Source organism: Lathyrus oleraceus, chromosome 5 (assembly GCF_024323335.1).
Source record: "Lathyrus oleraceus cultivar Zhongwan6 chromosome 5, CAAS_Psat_ZW6_1.0, whole genome shotgun sequence".
Lineage (NCBI taxonomy): Eukaryota > Viridiplantae > Streptophyta > Magnoliopsida > Fabales > Fabaceae > Lathyrus > Lathyrus oleraceus.
Window position 1 is genome coordinate 621,943,155 of NC_066583.1, and position 17,806 is coordinate 621,960,960.

Genomic DNA, 17,806 nt, shown 5'->3' on the forward strand with positions numbered 1-17,806 from the left:
TGACACGTGCAAGTGCAGTGGACATATTGACTCAGCAGCAGGATTGGCTGAGAGAAAGCCAAGGTGGACTGAGGTGGCCATGGATTAAAGGAGTATATATGTGTGAGCTTTCTCAGACCTCCCTCATTTTTATTTCTTCTTTCTCTCTCTTCACCTTTCTATCTCTTTCTATTTTCTCAACTACTTCTGAACCCATGAACTCCGAGTTTCCCTTATTCTTTACCCCCACCGTCCAAACCACCGCACTCTTCAATTTTCCGGTTGAACTTCAACCGGAAAATTCAAACATTCAAGCACCTCATCCCCAGAACCCTTAACCCAACCCAGAAACCCTCGCATCCCCAAGAATCTTAACAAACCTTATGAACCCTAACCCCCCAGATGAACCTTAGGGTTCATCATATGAACCTTAACCCTAATATTATGAACCCTAACACTACCTTTTTCCATATTTCACATTCCCTCACCCAGATCCACATCAAACCGTGGTCGATCCATAAATCGACCTTCCCTAAAACCCAATCAAACCTCTAAATCCTAAAATCAACTTAATAGTTCTCTATCCTAACTCTAAATCCTTTTTCAGTTTACCTCCAAAATCAAACCATAAACAAAATTATCACAAACAAACAAGCACCGAAATTCAACAATATATGTCAGGTTATACTACGAAGCAAAACGGGGAACCAACCTATGGAATGGAGAAGTATTTCGATCAATCGAGGTAAATGATCCTTCTGTTGTCTCTTTATGCTTTAGCCTTCTCTTCTCTTTCTCTTTCTGACCGCTTCTATTTTGTTCTGTGTGAGGTGTCGATCTGTGTCGTGGTTTAGCTCAAGAGAGTTAGGGTTTAAATGTTAAACCTTAACCTCTGTTTAATGGGAGTTCTGGTGAATGTTAAGGATTGCAGAAGCAATAGATTTTTAGGTTTTTTTCCTCTCCTTAATCCATTTTTAGCATTAGGTTAATATAAGTTAGAAATTAGGCTAAAAATTAGTTAGATTATCTGTTTTAGGAAGTTTAGAATTTGATTTGTATCAGATTAATTCTAAATTTGATCTTGTATGAAAATAGATCAAATATATGTTTAACATCGTCTCGGACGACATTGTTGATTCGTGGGATCAAATATATATAATGCCATGAAATATTTACAATAACATATTAATATTAAAGTAACTTTCTATTATCATTCAAATAATGTGATATTCAATTTTTTCACTTGTTTATGTAGACGTTTAACGACATGACACTTTTCTCTCCCGATGAATTAGACGATGTCAGTAGACGTTGGACGTTTATTTTCAATGCGTTAGTCGAAAAGGGGGGTGGTACTATATGACTTCGTCTTTAATGGTTGTAAATATATTTATTGCTTAATTTGATACTTTTTTAATAATTAACTAATTAATATACAATTAAAAGATACATGTTTAAAATAAAATAAAAACAAAGTATTTAATCACTATATTTATACAACCGTTGTTATAGATAGAGCGTAAAATATTATAAACCATACAATCACTGGGTTTCAAACCCATGGCCTTTCGCTTTATATCACAATGGTTGTATACTTTGACCGTTGTGATATATATATATATATATATATATATATATATATATATATATATATATATATATATATATATATATATATATATATATATATATATATATATATATCACACTACCTAGTTTATCACAACAGTCATACGCCCGTGGTGGTAAACATCAAACATACAATCACAAATTACCTCACAACGGTTGATCGGACGTGATTGTATCATTTTTCTAACCGTTATGATAGTTGGTTTTTGTAGTAGTGATTTATACCCTCATTGCACCATAAATTTCAAACTCCAAATGCTCCGCCACACATAGCTGTGATTGTGCCCAATATTTGAATCAAGGAAATCACATTTTGGATAATACTTAGCCTTGTAGAGTCAAGTGACTAAGTTGTGAGGCTTTGTCATGAGACTCCAGGCTTGTTTACTAGGCATAACATAATTGAAGGCACTCAGATAATTTAGACTCCATCAGTTTTAGGCATAGACAAACGGTCCCAAGATAGCCAATGGATGCCTTTAGCCCGATCTCGATTGTGCCCCCACTAAAAATAACTCATCTTTCTCTCAATCTGATCACTTAAAGAGGATGGTAATAAGAAGAAACTCATGATATAAGTTGGAATAGATTAAAGGACAGATTTAATGAGGGTTTCCCTCCCTGCTTGAGATAGACTCATGTTACTCCATGAATTAATATTTTTCCAAATTCTATCTTTAATAAACTTGAAAGTAGCTTTTCTACTTCTACCAATCATAGATGGAACACCGAGGTAATTACCTGTCCAAAAACTTGTTGAACTCCTAAAGTGTTAGCCAATATATTCTTTATCTTAGGATCAATATTCCAATTACAAAAGAATTCATATTTTTGAAAATTGACGGCTTGACCCGAAGCTTCTTCATAAGTGGCAAGAATATTTTTCATCACGTATGCTTCATTTATAGTCGCTCTGAAGAATAGAAAATAGTCTCCGGTAAAGAGTAAATGTGATATAACAAGAGCATTCTTACAGATTTTTATTTCGTGAATATCTCCTCTAGATTCAGCTTGTTTGATGAGCGTTAAAATCCCTTCAGAACAAAGAATAAATAAGGGGATAAAGGGTTACTGAAATTCTGGCATAGTCAGAATTCAGATGTTCTACTCCAAGTCATGACATTTGATCCAACATTGTCACTAATACAGCAAGACAAATATACAATTTAAACCCTGTAATAATATACACATGTACACAGATGTCACGACATCTGCTTCTATGTCACCCTAGAATGGAGGAACACCTAGTTCTGTGCATCTGGTAGAAAAACTCAGTAGAGATCAACCATAGCTCTAACTTCTGTTATTTTCCTACTCAGTTATCAGCAAGATGTCTCAATAATGATTTGAACATCATCTGTTACATTATTCTAGTTGGCTGGCCTTGTACTTGTATTTCCTAAAATAAAGGTTGAACAAGTTAATCTAATTTCCACTTATTAGGGTGCTAACGAATAGGCTATTTGTTAGGTTCATTACATGTAGTTCAGTTGTTAGTTTCTTGGATTTTAGCCTGAGAAAATGACTGAAATAGAAAAACTAATCATCCTACAATTCAGCACATGCACACATCCACACATCCACACTCTGTGTCAGTCTCTCTTCTAACCAGAACAGACAACCACTTCACAAAATGTTCTAACATAAGTTAGGACATCCTTCACAACATAACAAAGGACACCATCTGATAATCTTCAGATATCACTGAGTCACCAGCTTGTCCAAAAGAAACCAGACACACATTGGGACATATACATTCTCATCCCATTACAAGAGATAATCTTCCATAGATAGCTCAGAACTCCTACCACAAGCTCCAAGAGATGAATAGAAAACACCTCCTATTGTCTTCAACTTACTACTTTTCTGCTCAAATGTAATTTGTCTCAGACTTTTCCTCAAGAATAATCAGCTGCCATATGTTGATTATCTTGATTCTTCGAACTCACTTCTGAGATAGACCAAAGGCCACTGGTTGATTACCTCCTTCATGAATCCTCATATGAAAAAAATCAAATGCCACTTTTTGACCTCTCCAAGTTTATCAGACTTCTCCCAAAGATATTCTGACCTTCCAAGTGAGACTTGAACTTCAAGCTACATGTTAAACGACACTTAGATTCTCTAAGACATGAACATGTAACATCTTCTCCATCCAGCAACTCCAAAGAACTTCAATGAGAACGATCTTGTTGAAGTACCCAATCTACACTCTGTAGACCCTTCTATCTCAAGTTGATGTGCCACTTCACCAACTAAGATTCTGATGTTGAACCAAATGTCACAACAATGTGTTTTAACATTTAGTTGTTGAATTCAGCTCCTTCTTCTGCCACTTGAAAGAACTTCCTCCCTACACAGAACAAGAGTTCAATGCTCTTATAGACTTGATTGTGGAACCAAGTTTGAGTAAACAACCTCCATCCTGCAGGTTTGCAGTTAAGTCATCCAAGCTCACACCTTGATGAATCCCTGCTTCTTCTCCAAAGACATCAGACACTCTGATGCATGAGTCTTCAGAAGGACCAGTTAGAGACTAACCCTTCAGCTATACCAAGGATTCCACTTCCTAAAGCAAGGCTGTTTCCATGATGTTAAGAATGCTGCCACTTGTTCTTAACTCCACAGTGTGCATTAGCCAATGTACTTCCTTACTTAGATCAGAGATAAACTGATCCAAGTAACCACCATCAAGACTATGATATCTTCTTCTTATTGAACACACCAAGGCTGAACATGTTTCTCACCAGGAAACCTTTTCAGAGATCATATGCTTTTGCTGCCACCAAAGAGATAGATCATAAACCAATGTACTATCCTTCCTGTGATTCTGCATAGGGTCTTGAAGAAGAGATGTTCCAACATCTTTAAGAACATCAGTTATTTGGAGCTCCAAGGATAATCAATTAAGTACTTGTACTTGGCACAAGTAGACATTGATCTTAAATCCTTTCTCAATTATCCTTTCAGATACTTCCACCATAAGAATACTTTGAAAATATTCTTCTTGTGTCAACATCTTTTGCTTGCAAGCACCTCAATAGATTTGAGAATCTTTCCAGATTAGATTCACCCTTAGGAAAGAGAGAGATGAATCCTTCCTTGCAAATGTGTCACACAACAACCAGAACCTATGTGACACAGGTCAACAGCCAACCAGACCCTAGGCTGACTAAACGTGAGGAGGTTAACTAAAACTCCCCCTCAAATTAACAATCATGGAGACTCCACACCAATATCCATGCATTGCACACATACACCATCCCTACCAGTGGCAACTAACTCTATGAGTTATACCTATACATACTCCAATCACACCAATCAGACTCCAGCTGACCATAAGTACTAGTGAAGACAACAGCACCAGTCAATAGTAGATGTGCATTGCCAGAGCATACTACCTCAACCAACCTCTGAATCTTCATATTCTCACTCCTTGAAAGAACTACCACTTCAGAGCATGGTGTTTGAATAACAAGATTCAAGGTCCCAAACCTCTTAGATGAAATAGCAATCAGGTTACCCCATTATTGACTTCTAACATCCAGGGGACTTGTCTTTCAACACAACATAGTGCTTCAGGGAACAACTCTTCAACCCTGATCAATCTACAGGAATAAGACAAACACCAGGAAATTGCACAATGTCACATCTCAACCAGCTCCACTTCTAGAGATCAGACTTCTAAGAGTGACCTTCTTGAGCACATACACAGTTGACTCTACCCTTGTCAACTTAGCACACACAGATGTCTCCTCTTCCAGGTCAGGAGTAGGTTCCAAACAAAAGTATCCCTTTGTTTGACACCTAAAAACATCTGCTCTTCAACTAGTAGCTGTATACTTGTTGAACAACATGTTCTAACATCACATAGAACATTAGTTCCACCTCCATGGAGCAAACCCTACTTGAAAGTCTTCAAGGTCTTCATATACACTACCCAAGAGAGTAACAAAATCAGTGATCAGGTGATTCTTACCATCCTGAAGTGAGAACGTCATGATGAATGGACTTGAGGAGACTCAAGTGTCTTTGACATCTTCAGTAGATTATGATGAAATCTTGAATACATCAGCCTTTCATCCACATGAGGGGAAACTACATCAGAGTTTGAGTTTTGCCAGGTATTATGCAGCGGAAGTCATAATACAACTCAACCTATGAACACACACTTCACCAGATCAGCCTCCAAGACCATACCAAGTTTGAATATGATTCAATACTGGCACAACTGTCCCACGCAAGGGCCAATTGCCAACCTCCAGAGACAGGTCCACACATTTCCTGTCTTGAATAGTCCATCCACCTACTTCAAGAGACCATTCAGGGACATCACAGAACCTTCCACAGGTTCCAACATCAGTACTAACACAACTCCTTGCAAGATACCAGAAAGTATCACCCATGGATCTCATCCAGAAACAGAACAGGATGCCTTCTCTGATACCAATTGAAATTCTGGCATAGTCAGAATTCAGATGTTCTACTCCAAGTCATGACATCTGATCCAACATTGTCACTAATACAGCAAAACAGTTATACAATTTAAACCCTGTAATAATATACACATGTACACAGATGTCACGACATCTGCTTCTATGTCACCCTAGAATGGAGGAACACCTAGTTCTGTGCATCTGGTAGAAAAACTCAGTAGAGATCAACCATAGCTCTAACTTCTGTTATTTTCCTACTCAGTTATCAGCAAGATGTCTCAATAGTGATTTGAACATCATCTGTTACATTATTCCAGTTGGCTGGCCTTGTACTTGTATTTCCTAAAATAAAGGTTGAACAAGTTAATCTAATTTCCACTTATTAGGGTGCTAACAAATAGGTTATTTGTTAGGTTCATTACATGTAGTTCAGTTGTTAGTTTCCTGGATTTTAGCCTGAGAAAATGACTGAAATAGAAAAACTAATCATCCTACAATTCAGCACATGCTGTCAAGAATGAATGTTACAACATTCAATTTGACAACCAGAACATAAACCTCATGCTGATTCAGTTATGTTCCTGAAAACCGACTGTGCTAAATTTGTTGTACTGCAAAAGACTAACCAGTCTCTACTTCAGTATCAGCATACATGACTGACTGTCAAGACATCCAGTTTGACAGTTTCACAATGATCCTTTGCCCAGGTCTGTTATCCTCTTGATAACCAGACTGAAATAAATACTGAACTGAAGCAGAAAGACCAACCTGCCTATTATTCAGTATATGTTGTTAATGATGAATGTCAAAACATTCTAATTGACATTCAAACAGAAGGCTATGTATCAGGTCTGTTATTATCTAATAAGCAGACTGAAAGACAAGCTGAGTTATGGCAGACAGGATTATAACATGCAGAAGGTAAACAAACACAGGAAATTGTTAACCCAGTTCGGTGCAACATCACCTACTCTGGGGGCATACCAAGCCAGGAAGAAGATCCACTATCAACAGTATTAATTCAGAGTTAAACTCCCCCGTTTACAACTCTTCATTTAATCCCTACCCAATGCAATCTATACCTAGGAACTCCTAGATAGAAACCTCCAGTTTCCATTTCTATCACTACAAATACAACGTAATCTTAAACAACTTGAACTTGTTTCACAACTTCATTCAAGAACAAACAACTCTTACCTACAGACTTTGAGTTACAAATACTCTCAGCTTTGAACACTGAGAAACACATGGTAACCTTCCCACAGGTTGGGAGGTTTACCTCACACACACCCCTAATTTTTCAATCTATGAGGCTTATAAAAACTAGGTTACAATATGCTATTTATAACCTAATCACCCAACTGGATTTGGGCCTTCAAAAATTGCAGCAAACTTCTTCTTTGCTGTTACAAATTTAGCAGAAAATTTCTGCTACAAATAAGGTCTTCAATCTTTTAGTTCCTAAAATCTATCCATATATATCTCCATATTTAGAGCCTATATATTCTGATTGAGTCTTTAAGACCTCCACATGGGAGTTAGGATATTCACCAAATATCCTCACTAATCCCAGAATATATACTGAATTAATTAATTCAGTTTTCTACACATGTACGATGTCACAGACATGATGTCGTGACATCGTACATGACATGTTGGTCCAGATGTTGAACTTCTTCAACCCAACATATTAAAACAACAGAGATGATTACATTATTTGTTTTACAAAATTAATGCCAATCCTAAGGTATTAACAATCTCCCCCTTTGGAAATTTTTAGCTAAAACAAATAAACCTCTGTTATTATCTCCACCACCACAAACACCAAAGTTGGTGTACATGAGGAAGTAGAGGTACAAGAATCAGTTGCATCATAACCCTTCCCCTCAATGGTAGAGCTTCCAGAAGAATATGTAATGCTGAGTACATAGATAATGTAACTTAGATCACAAGACACAACTGTCCTCTTAACTTAGATCACAAGACACAAGTGATATGCCCAGTAAGTGACTTTTGTGCCTGAAGCCAACTTCTGCTTGCTACCACATTTTACTTGCTTTTGGTACATTCTCAGGACTATATTTCTCTCCCCCGTTTTAGCTAAACATTTGTAAATGAACCCCTCACAAAACCAGATCCAGGCGCAGTTTGCCCAATCCTTAACATACCCCATGGTTTAGAGGGAATGGAGTGTTTCTCTTGTGAGAAGAAGAGTGCTATTACATCCTTTAAATAGTCCAGCCCGTGCTTAGGAATTAACGGTAGGAATAAATGCTTGGTCAAGATTCATTAATATTTGCTGAGAAACAGTTAGAGAATCACCAACAAAATCTCAGACTATCTTTGAATACCTTTTATAGCTCTTGACTGTTTCTTTTCCAAAACAACAGTTCCAGTGCATGGAGACTATTCCCTATATGCAGTCAGACACGTTGCACGCGATGTCTTAACATTCAACGTGGCTTTTGCCTGCATTCTTCAAGTATTCTTCCTATCAACATTTCCTAAGACCACTTTCGTACCTCCAATAGAAACTTGACATCTGGCACCACTAAAGCCAAAATCACAATCACTAGTAGATGGTTACTCCCCCTGTACCACACAACTGTAACAATCAGGCTTATTCTAATTTATCATAATTAGACACACCACATCCATATTTCCTCATGGCTTTAAGATTCAGAAGGAAATAACAGCATTGTCCAAGGTAATGTCATGATATCCGGTCAGACATTCTTCTGCTCACTCAGCCTTGACACACACCACATCATCCCAATAACTAACAAGGTGCCATACCTTGTTATCTGAGAACTCATAGACCACAAGCTTAATGATTACTTGTAGCGCAAAGACAGAACTCCCCCTGTCATGAACAACCAACTCTCCTCTTGAAACTTGGAGATCACACATTAACATATCCAACACCCCAAAGTTGGACCTGCACATACTTCCTGATTCAAAGAGAACCCATACTACTTGATGAATGGAGAACATAAGACGCATCTTCATGTCTTCAAGAGCACACTCTCTGTTCAACCCTCTTGGCTGAACACATCCACACTCCCCCGTTTACAACTCTTCACTTAATCCCTACCCAATGCAATCTATACCTAGGAACTCCTAGATAGAAACCTCCAGTTTCCATTCCTATCACTACAAATACAACGTAATCTTAAACAACTTGAACTTGTTTCACAACTTCATTCAAGAACAAACAACTCTTACCTACAGGCTTTGAGTTACAAATACTCTCAGCTTTGAACACTGAGAAACACATGGTAACCTTCCCACAGGTTGGGAGGTTTACCTCACACACACCCCTAATTTTTCAATCTATGAGGCTTACAAATACTAGGTTACAATATGTTATTTATAACCTAATCACCCAACTAGATTTGGGCCTTCAGAAATCGCAGCAAACTTCTTCTTTGCTGTTACAAATTTAGCAGAAAATTTCTGCTACAAATAAGGTCTTCAATCTTTTAGTTCCTAAAATCTATCCATATATATCTCCATATTTAGAGCCTATATATTCTGATTGAGTCTTTAAGACCTCCACATGGGAGTTAGGATATTCACCAAATTTCCTCACTAATCCCAGAATATATACTGAATTAATTAATTCAGTTTTCTACACATGTACGATGTCACAGACATGATGTCGTGACATCGTACATGACATGTTGGTCCAGATGTTGAACTTCTTCAACCCAACATATTAAAACAACAGAGATGATTACATTATTTGTTTTACAAAATTAATGTCAATCCTAAGGTATTAACAATTACCTTGTCTCAACCCACGACCAGGAACAATCAACCCAACCATATTACCATTCATGTCTGCTGAGTAGTCTACTATTTCCAAACACAACATGATCCACCCTATCCATTTCTGACTGAAGCCCATTATGATGAGAGCGTCCTTTAGATAATCCCTATTAATCCTGTCATAAGTTTTACTAATATCAAGTTTAAGAATTATTTCCCCATTGCTTTCCCTTAATTTTAGACTTCATATGATGTACTACCTCAACAAATGTGATAGTGTTATCCAGAACCGATCTCCAAGGACTTGGGAGAAAATACCCTTAAAAACTGGTAGTAATTGATATTTGTTTATGCAATAGTGACTCAGAGTTGTTACAGAGATAAATCATACACCTTCCCTGGCATTGTCCCTTTTTCTCTATAAACCCTTATTTTCATCTTTCTTTACCTTTACTTTTATTATTATATTTTTACACCTAAAAACCAAATTAATACTTTTTGTTTAATTGAATGATAATTTAAACTCAATATTAACTTGCAGTCCTTGAGATCGACATTCAGGGAATTTTCCCATTATTACTATAAAAGGCAAAATAGTACACTTGCTATTTTCCCGATCAATACAACTTGTAACAAACTCATCTTACCCATAGCCGATGAAAATACATTATTTTAACTTTGCATCCAACTTGAATCTTTCATCCTTTGGAATATACACAAAATCCTTACAACCAAAGACTCTCAAATGACCATACTTGACATTCTTTCTAAACCAAATTTTGTCTAGAACTTCACTGCTCAAAGCAACAGTGTCACACCCCAATTTTGACCCTGAATCTCGATTCAATACATTCATCATAGCTATTGCACATCTGCATAGCATAACATGCATTACGTACCGCATAACGCCTAGAATGTCACTCGAAATAAATTTTCTAATCTATAGGAAAATCGGTTGAATCAATTATCAAATGTGTGTCAAAATAGCGGGCGGAAAATTTCAAAATCAAGCTTGGAGACATCAGTTTAATTAATCTACGTTTCGCGTAGTTTAACTTGGTGTGCTCGATTTATTTTTTGGCTAATTTTTCGGTCACATTTTGGTTGTCTAGGCGTTTTAACTGAGCGTTTCCCATTTCAAAATTTGACCAAAACTTGTATGTTTCTGAAGAGATTTATATCGAGCTGATCATTTTGGTGCATTCAATTTAATTTTTCGGACACTTTTACGCCAGATTTCTATTCATTTTGTGTCATATTAGTTTTTTTTTTCAAAACGTTCGAAATAAATAAATATAATTTTGTATGTTTTTATTTCGAATAAATTTTAATTATTTAAACTAATATAATTTTATTTGATTCAATTTACTTTTAACTAATTTTAACACTATTAAAACTCATTAAAGATATTGTGGACATTTGATTTTAAAAGAAAACCTTACTGAATTGATATAAGTATCAACTTGTTTGCAACGAGGGAGCAGACCGCCAATAGAAACACTCTGCGTAGCGCAGCGCAGAGAGAGAATTCAATTTATTTTTTTAAATTTAGAAAGGAGATCGGTCTCTCTCAAAATGGAAAGTTGAGAAATGGATTTTTTTTCTCTCCCTCATTGCCTTCCATCCGCCTCAGCATAACCGTTACCACCGTACAAAGGCTTCTTGCAGTGTCATTTTTGTTTATTCTTATAGTTTTTAATTTATTATTTCTAATTTGTTTTCTTTATGATAATGGAGGGAAAGACGCAGCAGAAAATTTACTACTTTCTTTTTGTTACACCGTCTTAGTCTTGTTCTTAATCATTCATTATTAAATGAAAATAATAAAAGTTCTAACACTTTTATTTTAACTTAAAACTATATATATTACTTTGTTTTGTTTATATATATACTTACTGTGGTTATATATATTTTAACACATTGTTTTTTTTTTAAATTTATATATACTTACTATTTGTTCTAAGATATATATATATATATATATATATATATATATATATATATATATATATATATATATATATATATATATATATATATATATATATTAGTGTGTTAATTTTATTTTATTTTAGTTCTATTTCGATTTCGTAACAATTCAGATTTATTGTGGATAACACGTGTGTGTGTGTTAAGTTTTAGTTTTATATTTTTCGTATTCTTTGAGTTGATGTAAAAACTATAACACTTCTAGAATACTAATATTGTTGATTATTGTTTAGTTTATTATTGCATTGCGATTTTAGAGTTGAAATTGAATTTAACTTTTGAAAATCATTTGGATGCATAGATTTTCGCTCGACTTCTTATAGAGTGATTCGTACATGAATCCACTCTAAGTTAGACTTATAATTAAATTCAGTTGGCTTTCGATTTCGGTTGGTTTCTGGTTATGTGGCTTACTGTTGGGTCTTCTTACAATGAGCACTTGATCAACATCAAGTTGGTTTTTAAAATCTCGTCATTTTCAAATCATTTCTCACTTACACCAATCAAACTTCGATCAAACATCGAGTGACTTTTTCCAAATCAAATGTAATATTAAATCTCTTTTTATAAATTATCGCGGCTGAAAAATGACATAGTCGCCACCATCCTTTATTCGTTCCTAAGGAATAGGGAAATAATGATAAAACCTATAAACTAAGGGTAAGACGCGAGGTTCGGGAGTCGGTTAAGTAAGGGGAAGATGTTGGGCACCCCTTACCTCAATTGTAATCAATTGGATCCTCCTTTAATTCTAGGGTTATTGTGTTTCTAAGAAATATTTGCTTTAATATTTGTTAATTTTTTTAATTATTTATTTATTTACAAAAAAAAATTCTTAAAAGGAAGACCTAAAAAGATTTTTTGATTATTATACTCGTTAGATTTTACAACTCTATGTCTATGTACCCTCAAATTTATTGAAGGATCGGAGCCCCGTAGTTTGTCTTAAAAAATGTTGGTTGGTTGGTTATTTTTATCCCTTAAAAATTTCTCACGCATCGGGGATGGAGAAATATTCAATTTTGAAAAAATTCTCAATGCATAAGGGCAGAAGACTTACAGTTAGAGGTGTGTTGGGTTTGATTTTATCACTTGGTTGTTTGTAAAAAAAGAGTATTTAATTTATTTAAGAAAATAAATTAGTGATCATAATTAGGTATTATACGCGACCTTTTATCACGATTTTATCCTCAATTTAACCCTTGAAAACCCCATAATTTTATCTCATATTTTATCTCATGTCCTTATCTCATTTGATTTGAAAATATAGTTTAATTTAATTAATAAAATCAAATGAGATGTAATAAGATATATCTCTTATCCCTATTTTATCCTTAATTTTCATCCCTTAATTCCTAGAAGTTATCCCTAATTTCTATCCCTTAAAACCTTAGAAATTATCCCGAAATTTATCACATGTTTCTTGATTCAATTAACCTTAATATAAATCCCTAATTTCGTTAAATGTGAATATTATAATTAATTAAACGAATTAATCACAATTTAATTAATCAACCTCCTCCAAATAAATGAAGTAAACTATTAAATCATGAATAATTAAAATTTAGAAAGAAAAAACCTAATTGCTGGTTTGAATGAATTAATCCCCATATTTTTAAATTAATAACTTCAAATTAATAGTTAATTAAGTAATTGATTAACTAAAATAAATAAAAATGGGGGTGTATTTTGAATTGGATTAGTAATGGGCCACTAAATGGGGGGTGAGGATAGCACTGAGAGAGAAAGGCTTATTTACCTCTTTGAGCCCAGTGCGCCCAGGGTCCACCCAGGAGAGTCTACGGTTGACTCTCAACCGGGTGTTGGAGGATGATCCGAGGGCTCCTGAAAACTCCCCATCATGACCCTCAGTTTGGTTGACACGTGCAAGTGCAGTGGACATATTGACTCAGCAGCAGGATTGGCTGAGAGAAAGCCAAGGTGGACTGAGGTGGCCATGGATTAAAGGAGTATATATGTGTGAGCTTTCTCAGACCTCCCTCATTTTTATTTCTTCTTTCTCTCTCTTTCTATTTTCTCAACTACTTCTGAACCCATGAACTCCGAGTTTCCCTTATTCTTTACCCCCACCGTCCAAACCACCGCACTCTTCAATTTTCTGGTTGAACTTCAACCGGAAAATTCAAACATTCAAGCACCTCATCCCCAGAACCCTTAACCCAACCCAGAAACCCTCGCATCCCCAAGAATCTTAACAAACCTTATGAACCCTAACCCCTCAGATGAACCCTAGGGTTCATCATATGAACCTTAACCCTAATATTATGAACCCTAACACTACCTTTTTCCATATTTCACATTCCCTCACCCAGATCCACATCAAACCGTGGTCAATCCGTAGATCGACCTTCCCTAAAACCCAATCAAACCTCTAAATCCTAAAATCAACTTAATAGTTTTCTATCCTAACTCTAAATCCTTTTTCAGTTTACCTCCAAAATCAAACCATAAACAAAATTATCACAAACAAACAAGCACCGAAATTCAACAATATATGTCAGGTTATACTACGAAGCAAAACGGGGAACCAACCTATGGAATGGAGAAGTATTTCGATCAATCGAGGTAAATGATCCTTCTGTTGTCTCTTTATGCTTTAGCCTTCTCTTCTCTTTCTCTTTCTGACCGCTTCTTTTTTGTTCTATGTGAGGTGTCGATCTGTGTCGTGGTTTAGCTCAAGAGAGTTAGGGTTTAAATGCTAAACCTTAACCTCTGTTTAATGGGAGTTCTGGTGAATGTTAAGGATTGCAGAAGCAATAGATTTTTATGTTTTTTTCCTCTCCTTAATCCATTTTTAGCATTAGGTTAATATAAGTTAGAAATTAGGCTAAAAATTAGTTAGATTATCTGTTTTAGAAAGTTTAGAATTTGATTTGTATCAGATTGATTCTAAATTTGATCTTGTATGAAAATAGATCAAATATATGTTTAACATCGTCTCGGACGACATTGTTGATTCGTGGGATCAAATATATATAATGCCATGAAATATTTACAATAACATATTAATGTTAAAGTAACTTTCTATTATAATTCAAATAATGTGATATTCAATTTTTTCACTTGTTTATGTAGACGTTTAACGACATGACACTTTTCTCTCCCGATGAATTAGACGATGTCAGTAGACGTTGGACGTTTATTTTTAATGCGTTAGTTGAAAAGGAGGGTGGTACTATATGACTTCGTCTTTGATGGTTGTAAATATATTTATTGCTTAATTTGATATTTTTTTAATATTTAACTAATTAATATACAATTAAAAGATACAGGTTTAAAATAAAATAAAAACAAAGTATTTAATCACTATATTTATACAACCGTTGTTATAGATAGAGCATAAAATATTATAAACCATACAATCACTGGGTTTCAAACCCATGGCCTTTCGCTTTATATCACAATGGTTGTATACTTTGACCGTTGTGATATATATATATATATATATATATATATATATATATATATATATATATATATATATATATATTATATATATATATATATATATATATATATATATATATCACTATCTAGTTTATCACAACAGTCATACGCCCGTGGTGGTAAACATCAAACATACAATCACAAATTACCTCACAACGGTTGATCGGACGTGATTGTATCATTTTTCTAACCGTTATGATAGTTGGTTTTTGTAGTAGTGATTTATACCCTCATTGCACCATAAATTTCAAACTCCAAATGCTCCGCCACACATAGCTGTGATTGTGCCCAATATTTGAATCAAGGAAATCACATTTTGGATAATACTTAGCCTTGTAGAGTCAAGTGACTAAGTTGTGAGGCTTTGTCATGAGACTCCAGGCTTGTTTACTAGGCATAACATAATTGAAGGCACTCAGATAATTTAGACTCCATCAATTTTAGGCATAGACAAACAGTCCCAAGATAGCCAATGGATGCCTTTAGCCCGATCTCGATTGTGCCCCCACTAAAAATAATTCATCTTTCTCTCAATCTTATCACTTAAAGAGGATGGTAATAAGAAGAAACTCATGATATAAGTTGGAATAGATTAAAGGACAGATTTAATGAGGGTTTCCCTCCCTGCTTGAGATAGACTCATGTTACTACATGAATTAATATTTTTCCAAATTCTATCTTTAATAAACTTGAAAGTAGCTTTTCTACTTCTACCAATCATAGATGGAACACCGAGGTACTTACCTGTCCAAAAACTTGTTGAACTCCTAAAGTGTTAGCCAATATATTCTTTATCTTAGGATCAATATTCCAATTACAAAAGAATTCATATTTTTGAAAATTGATGGCTTGACCCGAAGCTTCTTCATAAGTGGCAAGAATATTTTTCATCACGTATGCTTCATTTATAGTCGCTCTGAAGAATAGAAAATAGTCTCCGGTAAAGAGTAAATGTGATATAACAAGAGCATTCTTACAGGTTTTTATTTCGTGAATATCTCCTCTAGATTCAGCTTGTTTGATGAGCGTTAAAATCCCTTCAGAACAAAGAATAAATAAGGGGATAAAGGGTTACCTTGTCTCAACCCACGACCAGGAACAATCAACCCAACCATATTACCATTCATGTCTGCTGAGTAGTCTACTATTTCCAAACACAACATGATCCACCCTATCCATTTCTGACTGAAGCCCATTATGATGAGAGCGTCCTTTAGATAATCCCTATTAATCCTGTCATAAGTTTTACTAATATCAAGTTTAAGAATTATTTCCCCATTGCTTTCCCTTAATTTTAGACTTCATATGATGTACTACCTCAACAAATGTGATAGTGTTATCCAGAACCGATCTCCCAGGAACTAAAGTCGGTTGGTTATCTAAAATACACTTGTCGATAAACCTTTTAAGACAATTTGCTAGAACTTTGGCTATCACTTTATACAAGACATTTCATAGTGCAATCGATCTCCAATCTTTCAAGGAAGTTTGAATTTCTCCTTTTGTAATTAGAGTGATATTAGTCCTATTAAGGCTTGGAGTAAAAACATCACTCTCCTACCAAGAGCAACTTGCATTAAAAAAATTTATCCCACAAGTATCCCAAAACTGATGATAAAAACTCGGATTAAAACTGTCAGGACCACGACTCTTGTCCGCTTGCATAGAAAAAATAGCTTCTTTAAATTCCTCAATAACAAATGATATCGTCAACATATTATTATCCTCATCAAAAATGGAGGTTCCAATAACATGTAAGACCCGATCTCGAGAACTTGGCTTCTTTTGAAATAAATCAGTAAAATAATCATGAGCAACTCTACACATCCCTTTGGTCAAAGTACCAACCTCCCAATTTTTATTTGTAGGGGAAAAAATAGTATTGACTTTCTTCCTAGCAGTTGTTGTAATATGAAAAAATCGAGTATCAAGATCGTCATCCTTGTACTAGTGAATTTTGCTCTTTGCTTCCAAAGCAAATCATATTTTACCAAGAGAGAGTTCATATAACGTATTTTGAGAGCTATGAAATAATTAATATTTCATTCATCAATATGATGACGAACTCTTTCAATCTTCCTACAAAGACTCTCAATTTCCTTTCTAATACCGTGACAATCATCTTTGCTCCACGTCATCATATTCTCACCATATTTTTCCAGTTTACCCACAATATTATCATTCTAATATTTGTGCCATTGTTCCATAACAAAGTCGTTAAACTCTGATTCAATTAACCAAGCATTCTCGAATTTGAACCCCTTACGAGGCCTATGCTGCATCGAGCTCGCTTCAAAACATAACAAAATTGAGCGGTAATCTAAAGTAGTAACCGTTATTGTTAAACATTTCACATTTGCTTCTGGGATTAACATACACCCATCACAGTTAGACATAGCTCTATCTAATTTTTCTTTATCTATGCTCTTGAACCATGTAAAAGAATACCCTTCCATGGACATCCTTTAAACTTGTCTAAATCCACTTATTAACTAATTTGGCCTTTTCACTCTCTCTTTTTTTTCTCTAAAAAT

At 35.0% G+C, this 17,806-nt stretch overlaps 1 long non-coding RNA gene across 1 annotated transcript; it reads left to right on the forward strand.

Annotated features, from left to right (window-relative positions):
• The first annotated feature begins 395 nt into the window (after nucleotides 1–395).
• Nucleotides 396–14,826, forward strand: LOC127087184 (uncharacterized). Its single transcript, XR_007789793.1, has 2 exons — nucleotides 396–963; nucleotides 14,630–14,826. It is a non-coding gene; the product is annotated as an uncharacterized LOC127087184 (long non-coding RNA).
• The last annotated feature ends 2,980 nt before the right edge of the window (nucleotides 14,827–17,806 follow it).